At 41.5% G+C, this 25,567-nt stretch overlaps 1 protein-coding gene across 3 annotated transcripts in view; it reads left to right on the plus strand.

Moving 5' to 3' along the window:
* Nucleotides 1–3,700: 3,700 nt before the first annotated feature.
* The window catches only part of LOC148024214 (dynein regulatory complex protein 1-like), a 202,872-nt gene continuing 181,005 nt past the window's right edge, over nt 3,701–25,567 (plus strand). For 2 of the 3 annotated variants that reach the window (XM_087693840.1, XM_087693837.1), the window contains exons 1-3: nt 3,701–3,845; nt 3,974–4,100; nt 4,280–4,376. The gene's annotated coding sequence lies outside the window, so the exon portion shown is untranslated. The remainder of the gene's footprint in view (nt 3,846–3,973; nt 4,101–4,279; nt 4,377–25,567) is intronic. The other variant, XM_087693838.1, reaches the window with a different exon arrangement.

Consider the following 25,567-nt stretch of genomic DNA (forward strand, 5'->3'; position numbering starts at 1 on the left):
CTCCTTAGTTAACCACAAATTTTTGACCATCATATTAAATGGGCTGCTTTCATTCAAAGTTTTTATCCACTTATCCAATATCAACCAAGAAGAGAAAATGTTGTTGCTGATGCCTTGAGTAGAAGACCAAGTATCCATAATTTTTATGTTCTATCTTTTGATTCCCTTACTCCTATAAAGGATACCTCTAACCATGACCCTAGTTTTCAAGCTGATTAGAACAAATTAGTTTCTAATAATTGGATTCCAATTGATTCTTTGTCTTATTCTAATGGATTTATGTTTTATGAGAAAAGATTGTATGTCACTGTTCAATTTAGATCATTTGTGTTGCACAAAATTCATTGTCCTCCATATCAAGGTCATAGAGGTATTATTTCCACTTTAAGAACATTGGTTGAAGATTTTTATTGGTTGCAAATGGAATCTAATGTTTCTAACTTTGTTTCTAAGTGTTTAATTTGCCAACAAGTCAAGCGACACCATGGTAAGTAATATGGTTTGTTAATGCCTTTACCAATTCCTGACCATCCATGAAAACATATTTCAATGGATTTTATAACTAGTTTGCCTAATACACAAGGTAATCAAGCTAATTATGATATGATTTGGACTATAGTAGATCGATTTAGTAAACAAGCATATTTTCTACCATTGCAAGAAAACATTAACTACATCTCAAGCTGCACAATTGTTTTTGAAAACTGTTTTCACTAATCATGGTTTGCCAAAAGTTATTATTATTTATCATGATTCTAGATTTTGTAATAATTTTTGGACCACTTTGTTTGCTATTTTGGGTACTAAGATTGATTTCTCATATGCATTCCATCCTGAAACCAATGGGCAAACAGAAGCTACTAATAGTACAATTCTAGATCTTTTGTGTGCATATACAATTTCAAAACCACAAATATGGGACACACATTTGCATCTACTTCAATTTACATACAATAATACACCACACATAGCTACGCATAAAGTACCTTTTGAAATAATTTATAGGCATAGATTGCCTACACCTATCACATCATTGTCTAATAAAGTTAAAGTTGATGATGATATTGCCAATATGCATGCTACTATTTCTGCTCAAGTCAAAGATATGATTGTGAAAGCCCAGCAATCATACACTAAACAAGCAAATAAGAAAAGACAAGCCATGAGTTTTAATGTTGGTGATTATGAATAGTTACACATTGAAAATAGAAGAATGCAAAGTGTTGAGAAACACCCTATTGTTAAATTAGCACCTAGGTTTTATGGACCTTTCAAAATAATTCACAAGATGAATGACAATGCATTTAAAATAGAATTACCCAAACATTGGAAGATCCATAATACTTTTCATATCAGTTTGCTACGACCTTTTAGAGGCCAATTACCTGTCCACCGCCCTGTCTATGAAAACCCTTCTTTGTTAAAAGAAGAAACTAAAATCCTTGAACCTGAAACTATTCTAGACATTGATTTTATGACCACTAGAACTAGCCGAAGATATTCTAGATATCTGGTTAAGTTTAAAAGTCATCTTGTTGAAGAGGCCCAATGGATGCATGCCTGCGATCTAAGTGCTTACCCCTCACTGCTCGCTCCACATTGAGCTAATAGAAATTGAGAACAATTGCTATTCCACCCTGAGGGTATGATGCCAAGAGACATATTCCACAATGGATTCCGTGATTATATTTATTTGCAGCGGCTCGTACACACAAGGTGGATTCCTTATGCGAGAAGTTGACAAGGACGCCTGTCCTTTTTCGGTGTCAAATTAATTTAATGTGCACATGGGTGATTCCATAGCAGGTGATTTCGTAAAATACATATTAAATTAATGGAAGTTTATGAATTTAGAGTGTGCACTTGAGTTAAATTAAGGTCAAGACAAAGTTCCAACCTATTTAATTATTTTGTAGCTAAAGACTGCTAGGTATTCACTTTTGTTGGGTTTTATCTAATTATTTTCTAACAATTGTGAATGCTTCAGTTGATATGTAGAGTAGGCAGCGATGGCGTTGGGTAGCACCGGGCGATGACATGAATCCAAATGCCTATAAGAATTGCTATTTTTTATGGGCGCGTGCCTTATCACTAAAGGCATGGCGCCCAAATTTATTTAAGCGCGCTTATTTATTAAAGCACTCGACAAAACAATTATTATCTTGAATGCGCATAGGTGCTCGGTTAAATATTTCATTATTTGATATTTGTATTTGGGCACAGCTCGACTTTTGGATGCCCAAATGCCTTACTCTATATTTGGGCAAAAGCAAATGCAAAAACAAAAGCTTGCTATTTGTAAAGTGGGCTATTTTTGAGCTTGAGGATAAATAAATCTATAAATGCATGCCGCCTTTTGAAGCGCTTACACAAGGCATGGGGGGAGATTGCACCCAATTTGTCTTTTTGTCTCATATCGTGCAAATTTTCTTTTAGCTTTTATGAAGGTTTGTAGAGTTCTTTGTTCTTGGGGACCTTCCGACATTCAATACGTACGCATACAATATCCGATCTGCGCACCAGATGTGTCCTAGGTATTTAATCTTGTCAGTGAAGAGTATACATTTGCTCCTCTTGGCATAAGACTACGTAGTGTTTCTAGTGGTGATATTTAAGTGGCCTTCATGTTTCTCTAATGACTTGGAGTACACTAGATTGAACCTTGGCTTTGATACTATGGATGGAGGCCCAAAGGAGTTCTCTAGGAGTCAACCAAAATTTGTGACCATACACAATGCTACCCAACCTCTCTGTAGGAAATGCCAAGCTTAGTTGAACCTAGGAAACTCAGTTCTACTACAGGAGAAGCATAAATAGGTCTCTTCTAATAACAATCTAACATCCACCCAAGAAAGATCACTTTGTAATCAATCACTGGTGAGAGTGAGGTTAACACCGCACTTGGTTCAAAGAGTTCAAGAGATGAGGGAGAGTGTAAGTCAATTTCCCCTAACCGTATTGTAAAATCTTAGCTCTTAAAATAGTGTTAGACCTAGAATTAGTCCTATGAACAGTTGGGGAGATCACAATCTAATAAGCTCTATCTAGTGTTGGAAAGTTACCTAACTTATCGGGTCCACTTAGCCATGAGCATTTGATCCTTAGGATCAAAGCTTCCCACTTTTCAAATTTGGGTTTTCTTTAATCTTCTAACAAGCCAAGCATATTATCATATTGTTTGAAACTAATAAAAGAATCTTCATTTTATTATTCCATTCAACAGAGTTTGTTAAACTCAATCTTTAACACATTACAAATAATTTAAAAACCAAATAATTTAGAGTGTGGATAATCCTTATAGCTTCATAAAGCAATTTGAACAAGTATATGAGGCTAAAAATCTCACATTGGATTCGAAAAAGGCACAAGCCTTTAGGCTATGCCTCAATGATAAGGAAATAATGAGGTTCACTAGGTTGGATGAGACTAAGACATCCCAATTCTCTATCCTTAAAGATAGGTTCATGGTGCAATTTGCAAAAACTAGATATGGTGATAACCGCATTGTATGACTCGTGAACTTAGAGCAATAGGATAGAGAGAATACGTAAGATTATGTCTCCAAGGTCCGAAGTTTATACAAAAGAATCCATATTATTTTTGTTTTGTTTTTGTGAATTGGATATGCACGGTTAGGTCGTGCAAACACTATCACAAGGCCAAAAACCTATAAGCCTCTATTTTTATCAAACTATATTGCTTATTTTTTGCAAAGATCGGATCCTTGTGAGAATCAACGATTTTGTCGGAGAGATTGCAAACATGATCTGTAAACACGTCAGCTCTGTTTCGATAGCCGCATCAACGATTTGCAACATCGATATGTGGACAGCATCGATTTCTAGGTTAGCGTCAAAATTCCATGAGCAAACGTGATCCACCGCTGACAACGTCGATTTTTAGGATCATCATCGCATTTTTGTCGGGACCATTATCACAACTTTTTAACGCAAGCTTCTCCAATACTGATCAGGACCATCATTTAAATTTCTGCGAGGTAGCTGATCAATTTTGGCCAGCATCGACAATTTTTAAATCAACAATCTTTTTGGGCAGCATCAACGATTTTATATCAGCACGAGCATCATCTAATTTTTTGGGTAAGTATCATCACTGTTTTAGCAGCATTTCTTGTTCGAATCATCATCTTCCATTTATTGTCCCGCGTAATCAACATTTCAATCATCATTCCATGCCTCATTTCTGCATTGTTTTCAACAGTGATTTCTGTTTTTAATTCATCAGTTTTGCTCATGTCTGATTCATAATTTTTGTGCAGTTTAGATCAGCATCGCCATTGCAATGTGAAACACCATTGGATTCAGCGTCACCTTCTCCATTTCAATAGCATCAGCATCAGCAACCTTGATTTCCAAGTATGCATTGATGTCAATTTTTTTTTTCCAATTCCAAACTCCTTCATATCCTCATCTATGCTATCTCATGCTGCTGCTTGGCCATGCACAAGAAAGAATACTTTTGCATCAAATGGGACCACTCTCCTACTACTACAGTTTTGAGGTCTGATTTGCTGCATCTATTATAGGAGCATGGAGATTAATATCTACAAGATTTCATTAGATTGACCCAGCTTAGTAGTCATTCACTTCATTATTCATTGTGTTCTCTATCTTTGTGTTACCCTAACCCTAATCCTAACCCTGATTGTGTTTTGTGTTTATTAGTTTATGCTTTATTGTATGATTGGTTTTGTGTTTTTTGTGTTTAGAGTATTTTTTCACATGGTATTAGAGCTAAGTACTCTTTGAGAAACCTTGGCCTTTGATCGGAACGATCATCTACAAAAGTAGGAATAACAAAAGGGTCAAATGACTTTGAACACATGCACACCACCACTCAAGTCTCCATAGCCAAACATGGATAGAAACGATCAGGAATGGGTCTTCCAACTTGCTACCCAATTTGACATGGACAGAGAACCGTCGGACTACCATGGAGTCTATAGATCATATCAAAATTTTGCCTTGAGTATGATCTCATCCTTATATATGTTAAGATGGCAAGCTCAACATGTGCGGACGTTGATGATAGACCGCCTGTGTAACATTTCCAAATAAAAAATACGTATCCTTCGCATGAACCTCCTCCTAATAGGAGGTCATAAGGATAATTAAGGAAAATGATAAATTTTTTAAACTATTATTTCCCTTATTCCCCCCAGCCGACTGTCGTGCTGGAGGAGAGGGGAATAGCAGGAATGATCAAGCTCCTCGATGGAGCTTGTAGGGGGAAAGAACTCATGCCAATTGACGCGTAGGGGAGGGGAGGGTCCTCACCTATTTAATTCCTGCCGCGAGCTGGGAGAGGCTAAGGTTGTAAGTCGTGAGGGATCGTGAAGTATAGGGGAGCCGTCATACTGTCAACAACTGACAGAGAGGAAGAAGCCAGTCGTCGCTGCCGTGGAGCCATCAGGCTGTTCTACCCGCTGCCATAGAAGGAGAGGGTGGACGTGAGAAGCTGCCACTCTGCGCTGCATCATCACGTCGCTGCCGAAGAGCTGGGGCTGGGAGAGGGCCGTGAGCCGTAGTAGAAGTGGGAGGCCGGTCGCCGCCGAGGAGATCAGGAAGAGGAGATCACCGCCACCTGCCCCGTTGCAGTCCGCCTGACCGTGGCCAATGTCGCCATTTGCCGCCTTCTTCCGCCGCGTGGGGCTTCCGCAGCATTAAAAGCTTCTTAGAAAGCTTCTATAGCTCCTAAGAAGCCCCCCTTTCACGTGGCCTACTTAAGGCCTTTCATATAACACCCCCTGCCCCCGGAAATCCAAAGCCCCTTCATGTGCTCTTTCATATAACACCCTCCCTCCCCCGCGGAATCAAAATAAATGCCCGCGGCTTTAATAAGCCTTACTTAAAAGAGGTTTTCCTACCCCCTTCACGGGAATTGAACTCCATTCCCGTAGGTTTCCCCCTCCCCCACGAAAAGTCCCTCTAAGGCCTTTTTCGCCCTTGCCTTTCTTTTCAATCCCTCAAAAATCCATTTAGTACCCCTTTTTCCGTGGAACCCTATTCAAGGCCTTTAAAAAGCCCCATCAAGCTTTTCCCTTGGAATTCCTTCAATCTCCCAAATTAGCCCGAGTGCTAAACCCCTTTTCGTGTAAACAAATTGCACCGAAGCTTCTACGAAAGGAAGGAAAAAAATTCATAAAAGATGGTGGAATTACAAAAGGGAGTTCGCAAAGCCGCATCCAAGACGGAAAGGCTGCATTCACGATGGCTCCTAAGAAAGCATTGGGCGTGACCGCAGGAGGATCGCCTCCTAGCATCCACGTGGACATCTCACCACAAGTCCAGGTTTTCCTTCCTAATTTTTATGTTACGTTGTTATAATTCAATCGTGCATTGATGATTTTTGGAGATAGGGTGCATTTTTCGTCTTAAATATTTTAGTTAATTTTGAAAGAATTAGCTCACAACGGAAGAGTTCGGCCATTAGTATTTTCAATAAAACGAATAAAATAAAGTGAGCAGAAAATTGATATGCATTTCTAGCAAGTAGTTTTATGTATTGCAATAAATTGAAATTTGATTAATGTCCATTTTTACAAACCAGAATTATGATAGTACACGTCAAATAAATAAACCGAATATTGCATTATTGAACATCTTTTTCGAAATAATTCCTAAAAAAAGTTGCTAGAAACCGTAGGAAATTGCTAGGGTTGCATGAAGAAGATTTTACTCCAGGCAAGTGGCTAGAAACTTAAATCAACGAAAGAGTGTGTTAAGTTCTGCATACGGAAAATTCATTCGGAAATGAAAGTAGTAAAAGGCTGCATGTTTTAGCATGAATCTTGTTCGCATGTTATAGAATGATTAATTGGAATTAGGCTATAACCTAACCTATGCTTGATCTTAAACCGAAAAGCTAGGGTTTGAAAATCAACTTACGCGTAGATAATAAGTCATGTGGTTATGGAAGTGATAGCGTAATTATCTTCAAGAATAGATAGGTTAAATTGGTATAAACCCAAACACCTAAAACCGCGGAGTACTTGTTTAGAAAAGGGTTAATTCAATGCAACGTATCCCAAGGAACTGTCTAGGGTTAGCGCGGTGAAGACATTTACCTAGTCGCACGCATTGTCAAAAACTGAAACTCCTATACCCTAAATACTTGCCCACATTCACAGAATGTAGGGACAGTAGGACCTACTTGCGAGAAGTGATGTAGGGTTTTCCTATGAATCTCTCGCTAAAAAGATGAAACTCGAAACCCTAGGACTGACAAGTCGGCCTAATGCCATCAGAAACAGATTATTTCGTGACTCCATTCGATGGGTAAATAGTCCCATAGTTGATGCGACACTTGTGCAACAAGTGGTAGAGTCGCATGATCTTGTGATTTGATCACAAGGGAATGGCCAATTCCGCGGAATTAGATTGGCAGATTCTTACGCAAGTTATGTTGCATGAGGATGAATAATCATCCTGATATAGTATCTTTCTTGGGTAAAGTGACCAAGATACGGGGATTGGATATTTGCTTGGAAACAAAAGACCAATCAATAAATTGGAATTGTTGAGAGATCGAGCTCCACTCGCGATATGCCAGGGTGACCGTTGTGCATTTATGTCACCGACGTGTCAGTTGCAGATGCGGTTGGTACACCGCCCATGAGTAATAGCTAGACGACAGCTATCCTTATCTACTCTAGTTCGTGGCTCAGTTAGTATGCCACCTTAGTTAGTTGTCTTTGGTTTGAGACCCATATATAGGGTTCTTCTATTTCTTTGTATGAGAGTTCTTTTGGCTTACACAACTAAGAAGAGGAAAATTGTTTTCAGCCTCCACCCTTGTGTGTATTCTCCCATTGTGCAAGCAAGAAAACTACAAGTGAGACTCCTTCCTTTTCTCCCACAATCTTGACATGGTATCAGAGCCTTGTTCGTGGTAAGGAGCTCAAGAAAGCAAGCCAAGCTCGCGGTGTTCTGGTAAGAGGAGCAGTGTTGCTTTCATTTTCTGTTTTGGGAGCAGATCTCTGCAGGTAGCATAGCCGGAAATTGTAAGAGTGCACTGTCTCAGGTTGAGACGCCCTTCGCGGTGAAGCAAGAGGGCAGTATACGCTGCGGGAAAGGGCTTTAGTTCTTGGCGACCTTGTTTTTTCGATTTGAGGCCATTTCGGGGCCTGTTTTGGAGGCGGAAGTTTTCTGCACGCACTCAGGAAAAGACTCAGTTTTATGCTGTGCAGCCACTGTTCTACAGGTCGGTGAAAAGTTACTGTAGAAATTGCATCGTATGCCTGTGCGCAGAGACATTGGGAGTTACAGAATCATCCTTGTTGCCTGTTGATGCAAAATCGTCACTAGGAAGTGACTGTGTGGTTAAATACCACTTTCGTCAGTTTTGCAGATTTGCCCTTGTGAGGCTGAAGCTGTGTTCTCTGCAGTGACAGAATTTTTTGCAGTATCCTGTAATGGCGTCTGATTCTCTTTCACAGATTGTAACTGAAAAGCTTGACAAGAACAACTTCCAAGCATGGAAGTTTAGAATGACGAATTTCCTTATGGGAAAAGGATATTGGGAATTTGTTGCAGGAAATGAAGAAGAACCAGTTCTTCCTGATGTTCCCAATCAACAACAGATACAGGCATTCAAAGCATGGCATAAGAGAGCCAGGAAAGTTATATACTGGCTGTCTATCAGTATTTCAGACTCTATGATTGTGCATATTCAGGATGCAAGTACGCCAAAGGAGGCATGGGATACTTTGTCAAAAATGTACAGCACAAATACTCAAGCCAGGAAAATGCAGCTCAAGCAAGAGTTGCATAATGTGCAAAGAGAAAATATGAGCATCAATGACTACCACATGAAGGTGAAGAAGATTGCAGATGCACTTGCTTCCATTGGGTCGCCAGTGGAAGATGATGATTTAGTTTCTGTGACCTTGAATGGTCTAGGAAAGGATTATGCACAGTTTCGGACATCCATTTCAGTTCGTGAAAGATTTCCTGATTTTAAGGAGTTGATTGCTCTTCTAATTTCTGAGGAGCAGAGAAATGGTGGTGCATCTTCTTCAGGAGGAACTTCAAAAGAAACTGTCTTTTACTCAAATGCTGGAAGAGGTAGAGGCAGAGGTAGAGGAGGCCGATTTGGAGGCCGTGGCAGAAATCAGAATATGCAGCAAACTCAAGAAAACCAGTCCTATGGAGGAGGACGTGGTAACTCTAGAGGCAGGGGGAGCCAAAGAGGTCGTGGTGGATGGCAAGGAGGCCAAAATGCAAACAGTAATGTTGAATGCTACTACTGTGGCAAAATGGGTCATATGGCTAAAGACTGCTATAAAAAGCAGAATGACATCATGAATGAAAAACTGCAACAAGGAAATTATGCATCTTCTAGTAGACAGGGTGATGACAGAAATGAGCATTTGTTTATGGTGCAGCACATGAACAATTCTGTGACAAGTGCAGAAGAAAGCAACGATGTATGGTATGTTGACTCAAGTACATCAAACCACATGACCGGTGTAGTTGCAGATATTGATATCTGGCATAAACGCATTGGTCACGTTAATGTACAGCGACTTAAATCAATGCAGGCCCAAAATATTGTTGCAGGATTGCCCAAATTCAAGGTTGCAGAAATGCATAAAGTATGTGAAGCCTGTCAGTTTGGAAAACAGGTAAGGAAACCATTTCCTAGACATGTTCAAGAAAGTAAGAAGCCATTGGAATTAATCCACTCTGATGTGTGGACTACTAAGGCTGCATCTCTTGGAGGCTGTCATTATTTTGTCACTTTTATTGATGACTATAGCAGAAAAGTTTGGGTGTATTTTATGAAAAAGAAAAGTGAAGTTTTTGGGCATTTCAAAACTCTTAAAGCTATGGTTGAAAAAGAAACAGGCCTGCAAATAAAATGCCTAAGGTCAGATGGAGGGGGAGAGTACATCTCAAATGAGTTTGCAAGGTTCTTGCAGGAGCATGGCATAAAGCAGCAATATTTATGCAGTCATATCCCACAGCAAAATGGAATTGCAGAAAGAAAAAACAGGCATATTGGAGAGGTATCTCGTGCCATGCTCAATGAAAAAGACCTGCCAGATTTTTATTGGGCTGAAGCAGTTGCTACAGCAGTCTACATAATGAACAGGACTCCCACTGCAGCAATACATGGAATGACTCCAGAGGAGAGGTATACTGGTAGGAAACCATATATTTCTCATTTGAAAATTTTTGGCTGCATTGCCTATGTACATGTGCCAGATGAGTTGAGATCCAAGTTGGATCCAAAAAGCTGAGAAGTGCATCTTTATTGGTTACTCTCTGCAGCAAAAAGGGTATAGATGCTATAACCCTTCTACTCGTAAGTTTACAGTGAGCAGAGATGTTTTTGATGAGATGAGTAGCTGGTATAAACTAGTAAATGTGATTGATGATGTAGATGCACAAAATGGTAATGTTGCACAGAATTCACAGCAGCAGTCACAAAATATTAGTGGACCTAGAGTGTCCTCTAGCAGTGGTTCACATTATTCACCATGGACAGGCAGATTGAGATCAGGAGAATCTTCTCAAGGCAGTGCAAATAGTGGTATGCAGGTGTCACGAAAAGGAAAAGAGAAGGTAGATCAGCCCATGTTTGATGTGAATGCAGACCACTCTTATGTGGATGGTGAATCCAGTGGCTCAGAACAGAGCATTGATGATGAGTTGGGTATTCCTTCTATTGTTACACCTGGAGTAAGGAAGACCAGGGATGTTTTGAGAGCACTTGGGAGTGAACCTACTTTGCGCAGGTCAACCAGAGTTAGGTATCCTGTGGATAGGCTGAAATATGATGGATTTACAGCCATTCACTATGCATATATGGTCAAAGTGATACAGGAACCAGAACCCCTTTCTTTTGAGCAAGCCATGGAAAAAGAAAAATGGGAGAAAGCCATGGATGAAGAAATGGATGCCTTGGAAGCAAATGCTACATGGGAATTGGTACCTTTGCCTAAAGGTAAGAATGCAATTGGCTGTAAGTGGGTTTATAAGGTGAAGCACAATGCAGATGGTTCTGTGAACAGATACAAGGCAAGATTAGTAGTCAAGGGGTATGCACAAACATATGGCATTGACTATGAAGAAACATTCAGTCCGATTGCAAGGATGGCAACTGTAAGAGCAGTCATTGCTATGGCTGCATCAAAGGGATGGTCTTTACATCAGATGGATGTAAAGAATGCCTTCTTGCATGGTGATTTGCAAGAAGAGGTCTATATGGAGCAGCCACCAGGTTATGTGCATGTTGTTCATCCTGAGTTTGTTTGCAGGTTGAAGAAAGCATTGTATGGCTTAAAGCAAGCACCTAGAGCATGGTCTGACAAGATAGGACAGTATCTTGTCACTATTGGCTTTCAGATTTCCAAGGCGGATTTCTCACTTTATTTGAGAAAAACAGAGAAAGGTATTATGCTACTTGTCATTTATGTTGACGATTTGATTATGACAGGTGACAGTGATGAAGATATCCTTCATGTGAAAATGCTATTGAAGCAGAAGTTTGAGATGAAGGATTTGTGAGAGCTGCGTTATTTCTTGGGCATTGAGGTGATTAGATCACCAAGTGGGATACAGCTCTTGCAGAGGCAGTATGGATTGGACATGCTGTCCAAATATGGGATGATAGGCTGTAAGCCTATTTCAGTTCCTTTGGAGCAGAATGTGAAGCTGAGCGCAGATGCAGGTGAGCTTCTGGAAGACCCTACTATGTACAGACGCATAGTAGGAAGCTTGATTTATATGACTATTACCAGGCCAGATTTGAGCTATGCTGTTGGATTGGTAAGTCAGTTTATGCAGGCTCCAAGGAAATCGCATTTGGATGCGGCTAGACGCATACTCAGGTATGTGAAGTCCACATTGCAGTATGGACTATTTTATGAGACTGGGGTTCAGATAGAGTTGCATGGATACACTGATGCTGATTGGGCTGGTAGTATTTCTGATAGACGATCTACCAGTGGATATGTGTTCTCTTTTGGGAGTGCTGCAGTCACTTGGAGCAGCAAGAAACAGCCTACAGTTGCCTTATCCAGCACAGAGGCCGAGTACAGGGGTGCAGCAATGGCTGCATGTGAGGTAGCTTGGTTGCATAAGCTACTTTATGATATGCATGAGCCTACAGATGGGCCAGTTGTCATTTATTGTGACAACATGAGTAGTATACACTTGGCAAATAACCCAGTCTATCATGCTAGAACAAAGCACATTGAGGTGCATTATCACTATGTGCGAGAGAGGGTTTTACTAGGTCTTATTGATCTAGTTTATGTCAGCACAGAGGATCAGGTAGCTGACATATTCACGAAGGCATTGGGCGCAAAGAAGCTGCGCAAGTTCAGAGACCTGCTTGGTGTGCAGGAATTGGGATTGAGCTCGAGGGGGAGTGTTGAGAGATCGAGCTCCACTCGCGATATGCCAGGGTGACCGTTGTGCATTAATGTCACCGACGTGTCAGTTGCAGATGCGGTTGGTACACCGCCCATGAATAATAGCTAGACGATAGCTATCCTTATCTACTCTAGTTCGTGGCTCAGTTAGTATGCCACCTTAGTTAGTTGTCTTTGGTTTGAGACCCATATATAGGGTTCTTTTGTTTCTTTGTATGAGAGTTCTTTTGGCTTACACAACTAAGAAGAAGAAAATTGTTTTCAGCCTCCACCCTTGTGTGTATTCCCCCATTGTGCAAGCAAGAAAACTACAAGTGAGACTCCTTCCTTCTCTCCCACAATCTTGACAAGAATAACATATGAACTTAAGGTATTGTCTAGGTTGGGTTAATAGGGTACGCCCTAACCCAGGATATAAGGGATCTTGCCAAACCGCAATTGATCCCGGATCGAGTGCTGGATGCATTCGGAAAGAAGGATTCACTCCTTAGCAGTTGGCCAAAAATAACGACCAATGGAATTGTTTGTGCTTTTAAACAATTTTAAGAGCACTGTTTTGCTTTGTTTGCTCAAAGAATTAAAGGATAAATGGATATCTAATGCTTCAGGTTGAAGGCCTGAAGGGAGAGGCAGCTTCAGTTACCCCCGACTGCCTACCTGACCCTAACCAAGGGGGTTGTTAACCGCGCCGGGAAAGTGGACCGAACCCGCTGCAAGAGGTCTCTCCGTTAAGCGCTACTTGGAGCAGGAGGACGCTTGGGTGCCAGGGAGGACTCTGGCCGTAAATCCCTCGCCTTCCGGACCTTGCACAAGAGGCTAACGTGACTTGGGATTGGATCTCGAGGCCCGCATACTAGTCTACGGGCGGAATCTTGGATTAGTGATCCTTGTGGATTGCTGGATAGCCTTCGGGCGGATTGTGGATAAGCCTACGGGCTGGACTTTATGTATTTCAAAGATAAATATGATAACCTGTTAAAAAGGAACTTGTTTGACATTGCTTTTCTATGTCAAGTGATATGATTACGTGAAGGAACCAGTGCCTAACGGGCTAATTAAGGAAGCTGATTGATACATGTCCAACTAAATGTGTTAGGTAATTAAATAACTAAAACAACCTGAGAAAAGTGCGGTGGATGTGGCCATAGGTCCGTCCTACGTATGGGTGGTTCCGGTTGGCCGGGAACTTTTCTCAATCAAGATGGACAACATAAAAATTGTTCAAAGAACACGAACAACAAGAGCGTTGACCTAGAGTTATAACTGATCCTGATTTACGCTGTTTTAGGGGGAATGGAATGGGACTATGCCTTATGACAGAGAGGTTGAGCTTCGCATCCCTCTCGTTTCCCATTCTCCTTGAACCAAGTGCAGCGTGAATCCGCTTTGGACCTGACGTTTCTGCGTAAAGTAGTTTGCTCGGGTTCGACGCTAGTTGCCGTTAGGAAATGACCAATAGGAAAAACCCTAATTCAAGTCGGTCCTAAGTGGGAACGGCCGGAATACTTCCGCTACGTGGCAGACGCGGAAAGTCCTAGATCACAAACCCCGTAACATTCCATGGGAGTGTCAGGCAGAGCTTTCTAGATATCCTTTCTGATGGACTGCTAAGACGTGTCCTGAAGATAACAGGTGGATACGTTACAGTTGGTATCGGAGCAAACCAACAACGGAATTGTTTTTATGAAATCTTAATAAGTTGAAGTAAAGTAAATGTTGCTGTTCCGAACATTTCCTTACTTTCAATGCTGTCTTGTAGAACTATGAAGCATGGAAGAGGTTCTTGGTATTTCGAATCATGTTTATGACTGCGATGCATTCCCCGTATTATCGACAAAGGGTTGAGATGATGAACATGCTAGAACGTATCTATAATCCATCGCCTTTGTACATGGAACGAAGATGGACGGGTACCTCAGGAATCTAATATATAGCTGCCCACCGGTTTGCATACCTTCAAACCAACCTAAAGAGGATCGGTTGAGCTGAACTTATATGTATATGAGGAAGTAACCCGTGTAATCCCCGCCGATAGGATTAAAGTGTTGGGGTGCCATGAGAAGAATGGGTTCCAAAGGAAAGGATATCTTGATCTTCCAATGACTTACCGATTCTTGAAGATCCATGACCCGAAACCATACTATTATGCAGTTCCTGTAGATAAATGTAATACAACATTATTCTCCCCAAACTAAATGTAAACAGTTGGCTTATCATCTCAAGACATGTTGTATTCCGAAAGGGCTATGCCCATATAAATACAAATAAGACTTCTTTTTATCAATGTCTGATTGTGCATGAGAATTGATAAAAAGTTAAGTGGTTAGATTGCTTGGTTGATAGCGAAAATGGAAATGAAATATAAATCATAACGATTATCGTGTAATAACGTTAAGAAACCTTTATCTAGGCACAACCCCAGGTACAAGTTCCCAGTTCGCCTCCTACTTCAAGTACTGCTGTAATCTAGGAGAAGAAGTTTCTTCTCAAGCAGATTAAGCCACCCGAATTTAACGGGAGATGCAGGTCCGTCCAAGCAGATGCTGAAATTTGAATTGAATCCATGGAGGATTACTTTGAAGGAGCCGGTACTGCACCCGCCAATCAGGCTATGCTCGCCAAGCTGAAGCTCACCGGCGAAGCCAGGCTTTGGTGGAAGCAATGGTGCAGAGATCAAGGGATCGCGGAAGGATCCGTTACCTGGGAGAAGCTGAAGAAAGCCGTGCAGGGAAGATACTTACCACCTGCATATCGCACGCAGAAAATGAATGAGTTCTACGAGCTAAAACAACAGGGACTCACTCTTGACGCGTACTACTCCAAATTTGTCTCACTTTTTAAGTATGCGCCACAGATGGACATGACACATCAGGTGTCAAAATTTTTTGCTGGTTTAAATCCACCAATAAATACCTGTCTCGAATCGATGCGCCCATCAGATCTTTAGGACGCACTCATTCGATTTGCATCTATAATTCAGGAGGTGCAGGCTAGACCAAGAGGTAACAAAACTTGGTCTTATAATGATCCGAACAGAGGAACATTCAGGCCTCAAATGAAGAGAGTTCAAGGTCAGAATCAGGGACAAAGAAAGAAAGCAATGACTAATAATGTCAACAACTTTGTCCCTACTCAAAGCAATGGCCAAAACCTCCACTGTTTCCACTGCAACGAGCCCGGTCATTTCAAGAGGCAATGTCCTAAACTTGGAGGAGGGCATCGCCAAACACCTTTCCAAGGAACGGGCCTTGGTCAGGGAGCCGCCACTTGAGGCAGAGGAAGAACCGCCTGCGTTGCCAATAGGCAAATGTGCGAAGAAGAAAAAGATCCGACCATGGAAGCAGAGTTTGAAAGGGCGACAGTCCATGCCGCTCTTTACAAGAAAGGGCCGAATTGCCAGTTCTCTGTGATTCAGACATCGTCGGACTATCAAGGTAAATGTTTCAAGAGCTTGATTGATTGTGACAGTACACATTCCTTTATCTCACCAGCTTGTGCAAAAAGATTAGGAATAGCCACAGTAGAAGCACCTATCTTGCTTGTGGAATTGACAAATGGTCGTGAGGTTACTTGTACCAGGCAAACTGCTAAGGTGGAATTCTTTCTGGGAGGAAAGACGACTTCGGTCAAATTCAGAGTCATGAATTTAGGTATCCATGAGTGTCTACTCAGAATGGATTGGCTTAAACCTAATGACGTCCACATTCATTGTAGAAAGTGCCAAGTTTCCTTTCGAAACTCTGAAAGGGAATTAGTCACAACTCAAGGAGAGGCTGGAAGTCCAAAAATGGACTATCAAGGTAAAAGTTTCAAGACCTTGATTGATTGTGACAGTACACATTCCTTTATCTCACCAGCTTGTGCAAAAAGATTAGGAATAGCCACGGTAGAAACACCTATCTTGCTTGTGGAATTGGCAAATGGTCGTGAGGTTACTTGTACCAGGCAAACTGCTAAGGTGGAATTCTTTCTGGGAGGAAAGACGACTTCGGTCAAATTCAGAGTCATGAATTTAGGTATCCATGAGTGTCTACTCGGAATGGATTGGCTTAAACCTAATGACGCCCACATTCATTGTAGAAAGGGCCAAGTTTCCTTTCGAAACTCTGAAAGGGAATTAGTCACAACTCAAGGAGAGGCTGGAAGTCCAAAAATTCAATTGGCCAAGGCATCTCGGATTATAAAGGGAGTTAGAAAGGGACTACTTGTCTACTTAATTAAGCTCAACAGGAGTCTAGTGAAGGACCTTCTTGGCTAAAGGAATACGCGGACGTATTTCTTGAAGAGTTGACAGAACTCCCGCCTCAAAGAGAAGTGGATCATGAGATCAAGTTAGTACCAGGAGCTACGCCAATTGCAAAGAGACCTTATAGAATGTCCATACCAGAAGCAATTGAGCTGAAGGAATAACTCAAGCAACTGCTAGATCAAGGCTACATCCGTCCTAGCAGTTCACCATGGGGAGCTCCAGTACTGTTCCAAAATAAGAAAGACGGAACACTTCGACTATGTATTGATTACAGAGGGTTGAATCAATCAATTGTAAAAAACAAGTACTCTATTTCTAGAATAGATGAGCTTCTTGATCGTCTTCAGGGTGCAAAGATCTTCTCCAAGATTGATCTCAGGTCGAGTTACTATCAGATAAGGATCAAGGAAGAAGATATCCCAAAGACGGCCTTCAATACAAGATATGGGCACTTTGAGTTCCTAGTTATATCATTCGGGCTTACGAATGTGCCTGCCACCTTCAACAGGTTAATGCAGGATATTTTTAGGCCATATCTTGATAACTTCGTGCTCGTTTTCTTCGATGACACTCTACTCTATTCTAAACAGGTAGAAGATCATGAACCCCAACTTCAAATTGTCATTGAGACAATGAGGTCACATAAGCAGTATGCTAAGATGAAGAAGTGTGCATTCTTCAAACGTCAGATTGAATATCTGGGATTCATCGTATCAGCAGAAGGAATCTCAGTGGACCCAGCCAAGGTCAGAGATGTGCTAGAATGGCCAATACCAACAACTGTCAAAGAAATACACAGCTTTCTTGGATTGACAGGATGATATAGGGTCTTTATAAAAAACTATGCTTTGATTGCAGCACCTCTGACGGATTTACTGAAGAAGCAAACATCCATTGCATGGTCAACTCCTGAACAAACCAGCTTTGATAGATTGAAGCAAAGTTTGGTATCAGCATCTATCCTAAAACTTTCAGACCTCAATAAGGAGTTCGAGGTAGTAACAGATGCTAGCACGCTTGCCTTAGGTTGTGTGCTCATGCAGGAAGGTCATCCTGTAGCATACTCTTCAAGGAAATTGAAGAGTCATGAGAAGAATTATGCTACCCATGATCTGGAATTGTTAGCTGTTATCCATGCTCTAAAGCTTTGGAGACACTACCTGTTGGGTAACAAGTTTACTCTAGTGACTGATCATAAGAGTCTCAAGTGGATCTTTACCCAGAACGAGCTCAACATGAGGCAACGTCGGTGGATTGAAGTGCTGGAGGAGTATGACTTTGAAATCAAGTACCGACCAGGAAAAGAGAATGTAGTTGCGGATGCACTCAGTCGCAAGGCATTCCTTAACTCATTAATCTAGATCTCTAGCCACAAAGGTATCCATGCCAAACAACCCAATACTTGAGTTAGCTAGAGAGGAAGCATGCCGTGACCCAGCCTATCAAAAGATGCTAAGGGAGATCTCTATCAAGGATCAGGACCTAAAGCTACAGGTTAAGTATCATGAATTCTCTGTCAATAGTGGACTTGTCTACTATAGAACGAGGCTATGTATACCGGCAAGCCAATCACTTAAGCAGAAGATATTTTGGGAAGCTCATGATTCCCCTTTCTTAGGACATCCTGGCTATGCCAAGACCTCAATGCAGTTAGGAAGAGCTACCATTGGGAGAGGCTTAAAGGTGACGTTCTCAAATATGTCACGGAGTGTTTGTTTTGTCAACGTATCAAAGCCGAACATGTCAAAATGCCTTGGAAGTTACAACCACTTCACATTCCCCAAATGAAATGGGAATTCATCAGTATGGATTTTGTTGTTGGCCTATCCCAAGTCCAGGGGGGATACAACTCCATCATGGTTGTGGTTGACATACTAACTAAGGTTGCACACCTTATTCCAATAAAGACAAACTATAAAGCCTCGGACATTGCAAGATTGTTTATCAAGGAGATATTCAAGATACATGGGCTACCCAAAAGAATCATTAGTGATCGTGATTCTCTCTTCACATCACACTTCTGGAGAGCTATCTTTGAAGCCATTGGGACTCAACTCTGCTTTAGCACAGCTTACCATCCCCAAACAGATGGCCAAACAGAGCGAGTCAATCAAGTCATCGAGGACATGCTTAGGGTACACTGCTGTCGTGAGCCAAAAAGGTGGATTCAATACTTGCCTTTGGTTGAATTTGCCTACAATGCTTCTTACCAACAAAGCATTCAGATGACCCCTTTCCAAGCATTCTACGGTCATGACTGTCGAAGTCCCCTAAACTTCTCAGATCCAACCTTGAGGGTTGAAGCTTCAAGGCAGATGTTGGAAGAGATGGATGACCAAATAAAGTCAATAAGACAAGATATCCAAGCCGCCAAGGATAGACAGAAGGTGTACGCAGATTTGAAGCGTCAAGATAGAATCTTCGAGAAAGGAGATATGGTCTTCATTCGCGTACGTCCAAAGAAGAGTTCTCTATCCTTAGGGGATTTCAAAAAGCTAAGTCCAAGGTATTGTGGACCATACAATATCCTTAAGTGCCTAGGACCTAATGCTTATAGACTGCAACTCCCTGAGAACCTAAAGGTTCATAATGTATTCCATATCAGCCTATTGAAGAAGTATGTACCTAATCCTAACCATGTACTTGATGATCAACAAGTTGTAATGCCTAGTCAAGGAGTCCTTGAACTAAGGCCTGACAAGGAATGTGGTGCAGCCGTACAGTTTGACATCTTTCGAGGATTTGAAGATAGGATTAAGGCTCTTTTTTTCTTACAGCAGTTTGATGCCGCATTTGTAGGAGGGAACTTTACAGAGCCTTCTAAGGTCCGGAAAGCTGCCACCTTTCTTAAGGACAATGCTAGTCAGTGGTGGAGTACATTGTTGATGCAAGGACAGGCTCCTGCCACTTGGACTTACTTTAAAGCAAGTATTTGCTTCTGCTTGATTGACCAATGAATTTGAGATTGATGTTATGTCAGCTTGGCACAATTTGGATGCATCTAAATGCAAGGATCTGGAAGACTATAACAAGAAGTTTTGGGAGGCTTTACTTCCAGTCACTTCTTACAGGGTTGTGCCATTGACCGAGTAGATAGAGAAATATTGCTGCGGGCTGCCCAAGGAACTCCGGAATTATCGTACAAAGACAAAGGTCACCACTTTGACTCAGCTAATTGAGAATGCCAGCACAGGAAATGCATTATTGTTGGGACAGTCAAGTGGTTTTGGGGGCAGTATTAAACATGACAAATCTGAGAAATTTTCAGCAAAGAAGCCATTTGGTAAACAGGTTTCTCAGATTTCTCAGAGCACAGGTAAACCTTGGCAGTTCAAGAAGAAGCCAGCCAAGTTCTTTGGACAGCAGTCAAAGGATAAGAAGAAACCTTTTGTGCGCAAGTCTCTTGAAGAGAGAAAGGCTTTAATGGCTGATAGGAAGTGCTTTATCTGTGAGCAGATTTGTTATATTGCGTCTAACTGTCCGGACAAGAATAAGAGACCAGCTGATGATGATAAAGAGGACAGGAAAGGAAAGAAGCCCAAACCTTACAGGTTTAGTGCCAGATATGCTGGGAGACAAGCCACACTCGGATGCTAATGAGCTTTGCAAAGCTTGGGGTAAAGTTAGGGATCAATATGTACTCATTTTCTTTGATTCTGCAGCTAAGGCAAACTTTATCTCACCAGAGTTGGCTTCTACTTTGGGCATCAGAGCAGATGAGATGGGCTACACAGCAGAGGCAGGGTTGGCATGTCCTGGCCACTCAGAGTTTGTAACACCCATTCTTGGAAAGCTGCGTCTTCATGTACAGTCTTATGTTGATGTAGAAGAATTTTATATCATGCCACTTGAAGGCTGTGATGTCTTGTTGGGAATGCCATGGATGTTTAGAAAGCATTGTGTGTTGGATGCCTTTAACAAGACGCTGACTTTGGAACGTAGGGGAAAGACTCATGTGCTTGATGTGAAGCTTAAAGGAGAGTCTGTACCTGTTGTATCGGCTTCTGCCATTACATCTGTAATAAAGAATCATCTTTCTGCGTACTTGATTCTTGCACGTGATGTCAAGGATAATGATGAGTCAAATTTCTCTATGTTAAATAGAGACAGGTCTGCTTTTTTGTCTCAGTTCAGTGATTGTTTTTCTGACTCATTACCATCACAGTTGCCACCAGAGAGGTCTGAGGATCATGCGATAGATTTGGTGTCAGGCAGTAGCCCACCAAATAGACCTCCATATAGGGTTAGTGCAGCCCAACAGAAAGAGATATTGAGCCAGGTGAGTGAGTTGTTAGAAAAAGGGCTGATTCAGCCAAGTTCATCTCCCTTTTGCTCACCAGTGCTCTTAGTGCAGAAGAAGGATGGCTCTTGGCGCATGTGCATAGATTATCGAGCGTTGAACAAGAGTACCATCAAGAACAGGTTCCCCATTCCAAGAATTGACGACATCCTTGACCGTTTGGAAGGAGCGTCAATTTTCAGCAAGATAGATTTGAAGAGTGGATACCATCAGATCAGGATTAAGCGAGAGGATGTGCGTAAGACTGCATTTAGGACCACGTTTGGTCTTTATGAGTTCTTGGTAATGCCATTTGGACTTACTAATGCTCCTGCTATGTTTAATCGAATGATGGACAGGATTTTTCGTCCATACAGGCAGTTTGTTGGTACATTCTTTGATGACATGATTGTCTTTTCAAAGAATGAACAGGAGCATAGAGAACACTTGAAAGCAGTCTTTGATGAGCTTTGCAGTAATAGGTTGCTTATCAATGGCAAGAAGAGTGAGTTCTTCTTGGAAGAAATCCAGTTTCTGGGGCACATAGTGTCAAAGGATGGTGTCCGAATGGATCCTGCTAAGGTTGAAGCAATTAGAACATGGCCAGATTTGAAGACTGTCCATGATGTTAGAAGCTTCTTGGGTTTGTGTTCTTACTACAGGAGGTTCATCCGCAACTTTGTAGAGATTGCTTCACCTTTACATGCTTTACAGAAGAAAGGAATCTCTTTCCAGTGGACACAGAAAGAGATTTCAGCTTTTAACCTTCTTAAAGAAAAGATGACTTCTAGTCCAGTGATCATTCTGCCAGATCTTAGGAAGTCATTTGTTGTCCAGTGTGATGCCTATGGCAATAGCATTGGTGCAGTGCTAATGCAAGATGGCCGGGTAGTGGCTTATGAAAGCAGAATCTTGCGAGGGCCAGAGAAGACTATGCAGGTCTATGAGAAAGAATTGCTGGCTGTGATTCATGCGCTTTCTTGTTGGAAACACTACCTACTTGGGGCAGATTTTGTTGTCTAGACAGATCATCAGACATTGCAATATTTCTTAACTCAGACTAAGCTGTCAGAAAAGCATATGCGTTGGGCAAACTTTTTGTCAATGTTCCATTTTCAGATTGTGCATGTGGAAGGCAAAAATAATGTTGTGGCTGATGCTTTGTCAAGGAAGCCACAAATTTCAGCTGTGTCAATTCCTTATCATCATGAGCTTGATGATATGAAGGAACAGTATGCTGATGATGAAGATTTTGCAAGGATCTTTGATCAGCTTGTCAATGGACAACATCATGAGCATTATCTTCTCAAGGATGGTTTCATGTTGATGCATGGTAGACTATGTATAACTATGCCATTGAGACGGAAAGTTATGACAGAGAGTCACTCTCCACTGTATGCAGGGCATCGTGGTATTGATGCAACAGTCAAAGCAGTAGAGACATTCTTTTATTGGCCTACTTTGAGAAGAGACGTGGATGCTTTTCTGCGGCAGTGTTTGATTTGCCAGAAGGTCAAGTTTGATAGGCAAAAAGCACCAGGGCTTTTACAACCACTGCCTATTCCGGATAAACCCCTATGGATTTTATCTTTGATCTTCCAAGGACACAGACAGGAAATGATGGGATATGGACTATTATTTGCAGGTTTAGCAAACAGGCTCATTTCATTCCTGCCAGGAAGAAGATAAAACCAGATCAGATGGCACGTTTGTTTATGTGCAATGTCTTCAAGTATCATGGTATGCCACAGTCTATTGTCAGTGACCGTGATCCACGGATGACAAGTCTATTCTGGCGAGGCATATTTGAGAACATAGGCACTACGCTTAAGTTCTCATCATCATTTCATCCACAGACTGATGGACAGTCAGAAGAGGCAAATTCTACTATCTTGGATCTGCTTAAGTGTTATGTGTCAGAACACAAGTCAAAGTGGGAGCAGTATTTGCCTTTGGTCGAGTATGCATATGATAATACTGTGCTTTCGTCAACAGGCAAAGCCCCTTTTGAAATTGTTGAAGGTGGTAAAAAGGTTCCTCCCATTTTGCATACAAAGGATAAGATCTTTCAGGCAGATCAGTATGTGCAGAGTATGGGTGAAATGTATCAGAAAGTTAAGCATGCCCTTGAAAGGACTTAGGCAAAGCAAAAGAAAGCTGTTGATCATCACTGTCGTGAATTGTTGTTTTCACTTGGTGATTGGGTACTGTTGCGGTTTGAAAAGGCACGCTTAAAGAAGCGGAAAGGCAAGGAAAGTCTTTTCACTAAGCTTAGTATGCGATACTATGGGCCTTTTCAAGTAACAGAGAAGATTAGTGATGTCAGCTATAGGCTGAAATTGCCTGACAATTGGAAGATTCATAATGCTTTCCATGTAAGTCTTCTTAGACCCTATGTGGGTGATGTGCCAGAAGATATGTTAGCTGAGGAACAGCCCGAAGTTGAGGAACTTGATGAAATTCTTGTTCCAGAACAGGTACTGACACACAAGGAAAGGAAAGTGAAAGGCAAGGTTGCTAGAAGGTATTTGGTTAAGTTCAAGAACTATCCAGCTATAGATGCTAAGTGGATGGATGAAGGTGAACTTGCAGAGTCACCTAATGTGTTGGAACTTTACCTTGAAGCATTTCGCTTGCAACCTACCTTGACCCCTTGTATCTCTAAGCTGAAATAGATTGTTAAAGTGACAATTGCTCAAGAAAGAAATTATGTATAGAAATAGATTTTGTACAGGTTAACAATTATTGTGTCCATATGGTTTTCTCAGTGCTAAAGAAGTAAGTATTGCTTGTAAGAATACAGTTTTTACTTAAATTGAATTGAATACATGTTGTAACAATAGCTACTCGATCGGGCATGTATTCTGTGAATTGACTCAGTGGGGATATCATTTTGATATACCAGCCACTAGATCTCTAGTTAGGGTGATGTGAAGTCATCAAATGAGAATCTGCCACTATGGGAATATCATTGTGGTGTACCGACCACTATATCTGGAAATAGTGATATCGAGTCACATGATGATAGTCTGCCATGTTTCACAGTTAGAACATACATGTGTTAACAATGTGTTCAGTACACAATGTTGACTGATAGCATGTATGTGTTGTACATGTGTTGCCAAGTGTAAGTTCACTGGGTTAGCTGGAAGCATGTATGACATTCATGCAAACGAGGACGTTTGCGATTTCGAGAGGGGGGTATGTCACAAGACTGTGACAACTATTACCTTTTGGCTGATTTCTTTATTACTACTTTATTTGGTTTTTCTTTTTGGAAGGATCCCTCTTGAAATCTAAACGCCTAAGTTGCATGGCCAATATGTGAAACTGACAGGAATGTCTAGTGAGTCAAGACTGGACAGTTAAGGTCCAGTACAAGTCTGGAAGAGAGTGATGGCACTGTAGATTGACAAGCCTGGAAGAGACTTGTGAAAGTGTATATGGACAAGTGTGTTGAAGAACTAGCCTGGCAGAGACTAGTTCAAAGTGAAGATGGACAAATCTCCAAGAGATTAGTCCATGTGGGGTCATCAGTGGAAATTCACTTTTAGTTGAGCTACATTACAAATTTGGATGTAGCCATAGTTTGCAAAGATGGTCAGAAGACTAGTGGGGATGCAATGGAAGCAACTCCTAAAATTTAGGGAGTTACTATTTTTGGACCCCAGAATCTGTTCGCGTCATTATCTTCGTTTTTGCACGAGGATTAATCCTCTGGTCTGTGCTGAGGTCAAATTTTGCATCGAGCATGGAGAATTTTAGACCGGAAGGCTAGAATGGGAAACACCTTCCATTGCTGCCATTTGGCACAAATTTGTGCCTTTACCTCTTTAAAGAGGGGCTGGCGTGCAGTTTTTTGGGCCTTTGGGGGCTCATTTGGAAAAAGGGGAAACAGTGGCTGATGGAGAAGATTGGAGAGGTTGCCTACCTTGTCTATGATGCACAGAGGGTTGAGCTTGCTCCCTACTCTCTCTCTCTCTCTCTCTCTCTCCCTGACAGTTATGGTTATGCCCCAGTCGAGGGCCTTTCTTCTGATTCATGTACAATTGTGTGGGAATATGCTGTCTTTACATGAGGCAAGAGCCTCCTTTCTTCAGGAACAGGAGCAGTTGTTTGCTGTCCCCAAGCAGGAACAGGTGAGGGTGGTAACCTCACCAAACAGGTGTCCGAAACAGCACTAAATCAGTACTAATTCTGGATTGTTCAGAGGTTATTTCAGAGCCCAATTGATGTCAGAATCAAGGGGCACTTGGCACAGATGATGGAGAACGGTGCAGGGAACAATATGTGCTGAGAACAGGTTTCAAAACAGGTCTGAACCAGTAATTACAGCGGGCTGAAATGGTCAATTTTGAACTCCAACCAAAAGTTTCAGACTTGGGCAGAGTTTCCCCTCCTGGTCAACTTGTTTTGGGTCAGTAATTGTACTGTTATGCTGCCAAATTTCACCCAGAATAGGTGAAAGACAGCCCATTGTACTTTCTCTTTTTAAAAATAAAGAAATACCGCAAGGGGCGCCTGACTTAGGGGCCAACAGGGTGTCTATGTCACAACAGGAGCATTCTAGCTTCCTGTATGTCTTCTTGATTCTGTGTCTTTAAGTTCAGGTAAAGTGGGCGACTGTGAATTGGGT

This window comes from Lygodium microphyllum, chromosome 15 (genome assembly GCF_053477565.2).
Source record: "Lygodium microphyllum isolate KBCC chromosome 15, Lygodium_microphyllum_v1.1.10, whole genome shotgun sequence".
NCBI lineage: Eukaryota > Viridiplantae > Streptophyta > Polypodiopsida > Schizaeales > Lygodiaceae > Lygodium > Lygodium microphyllum.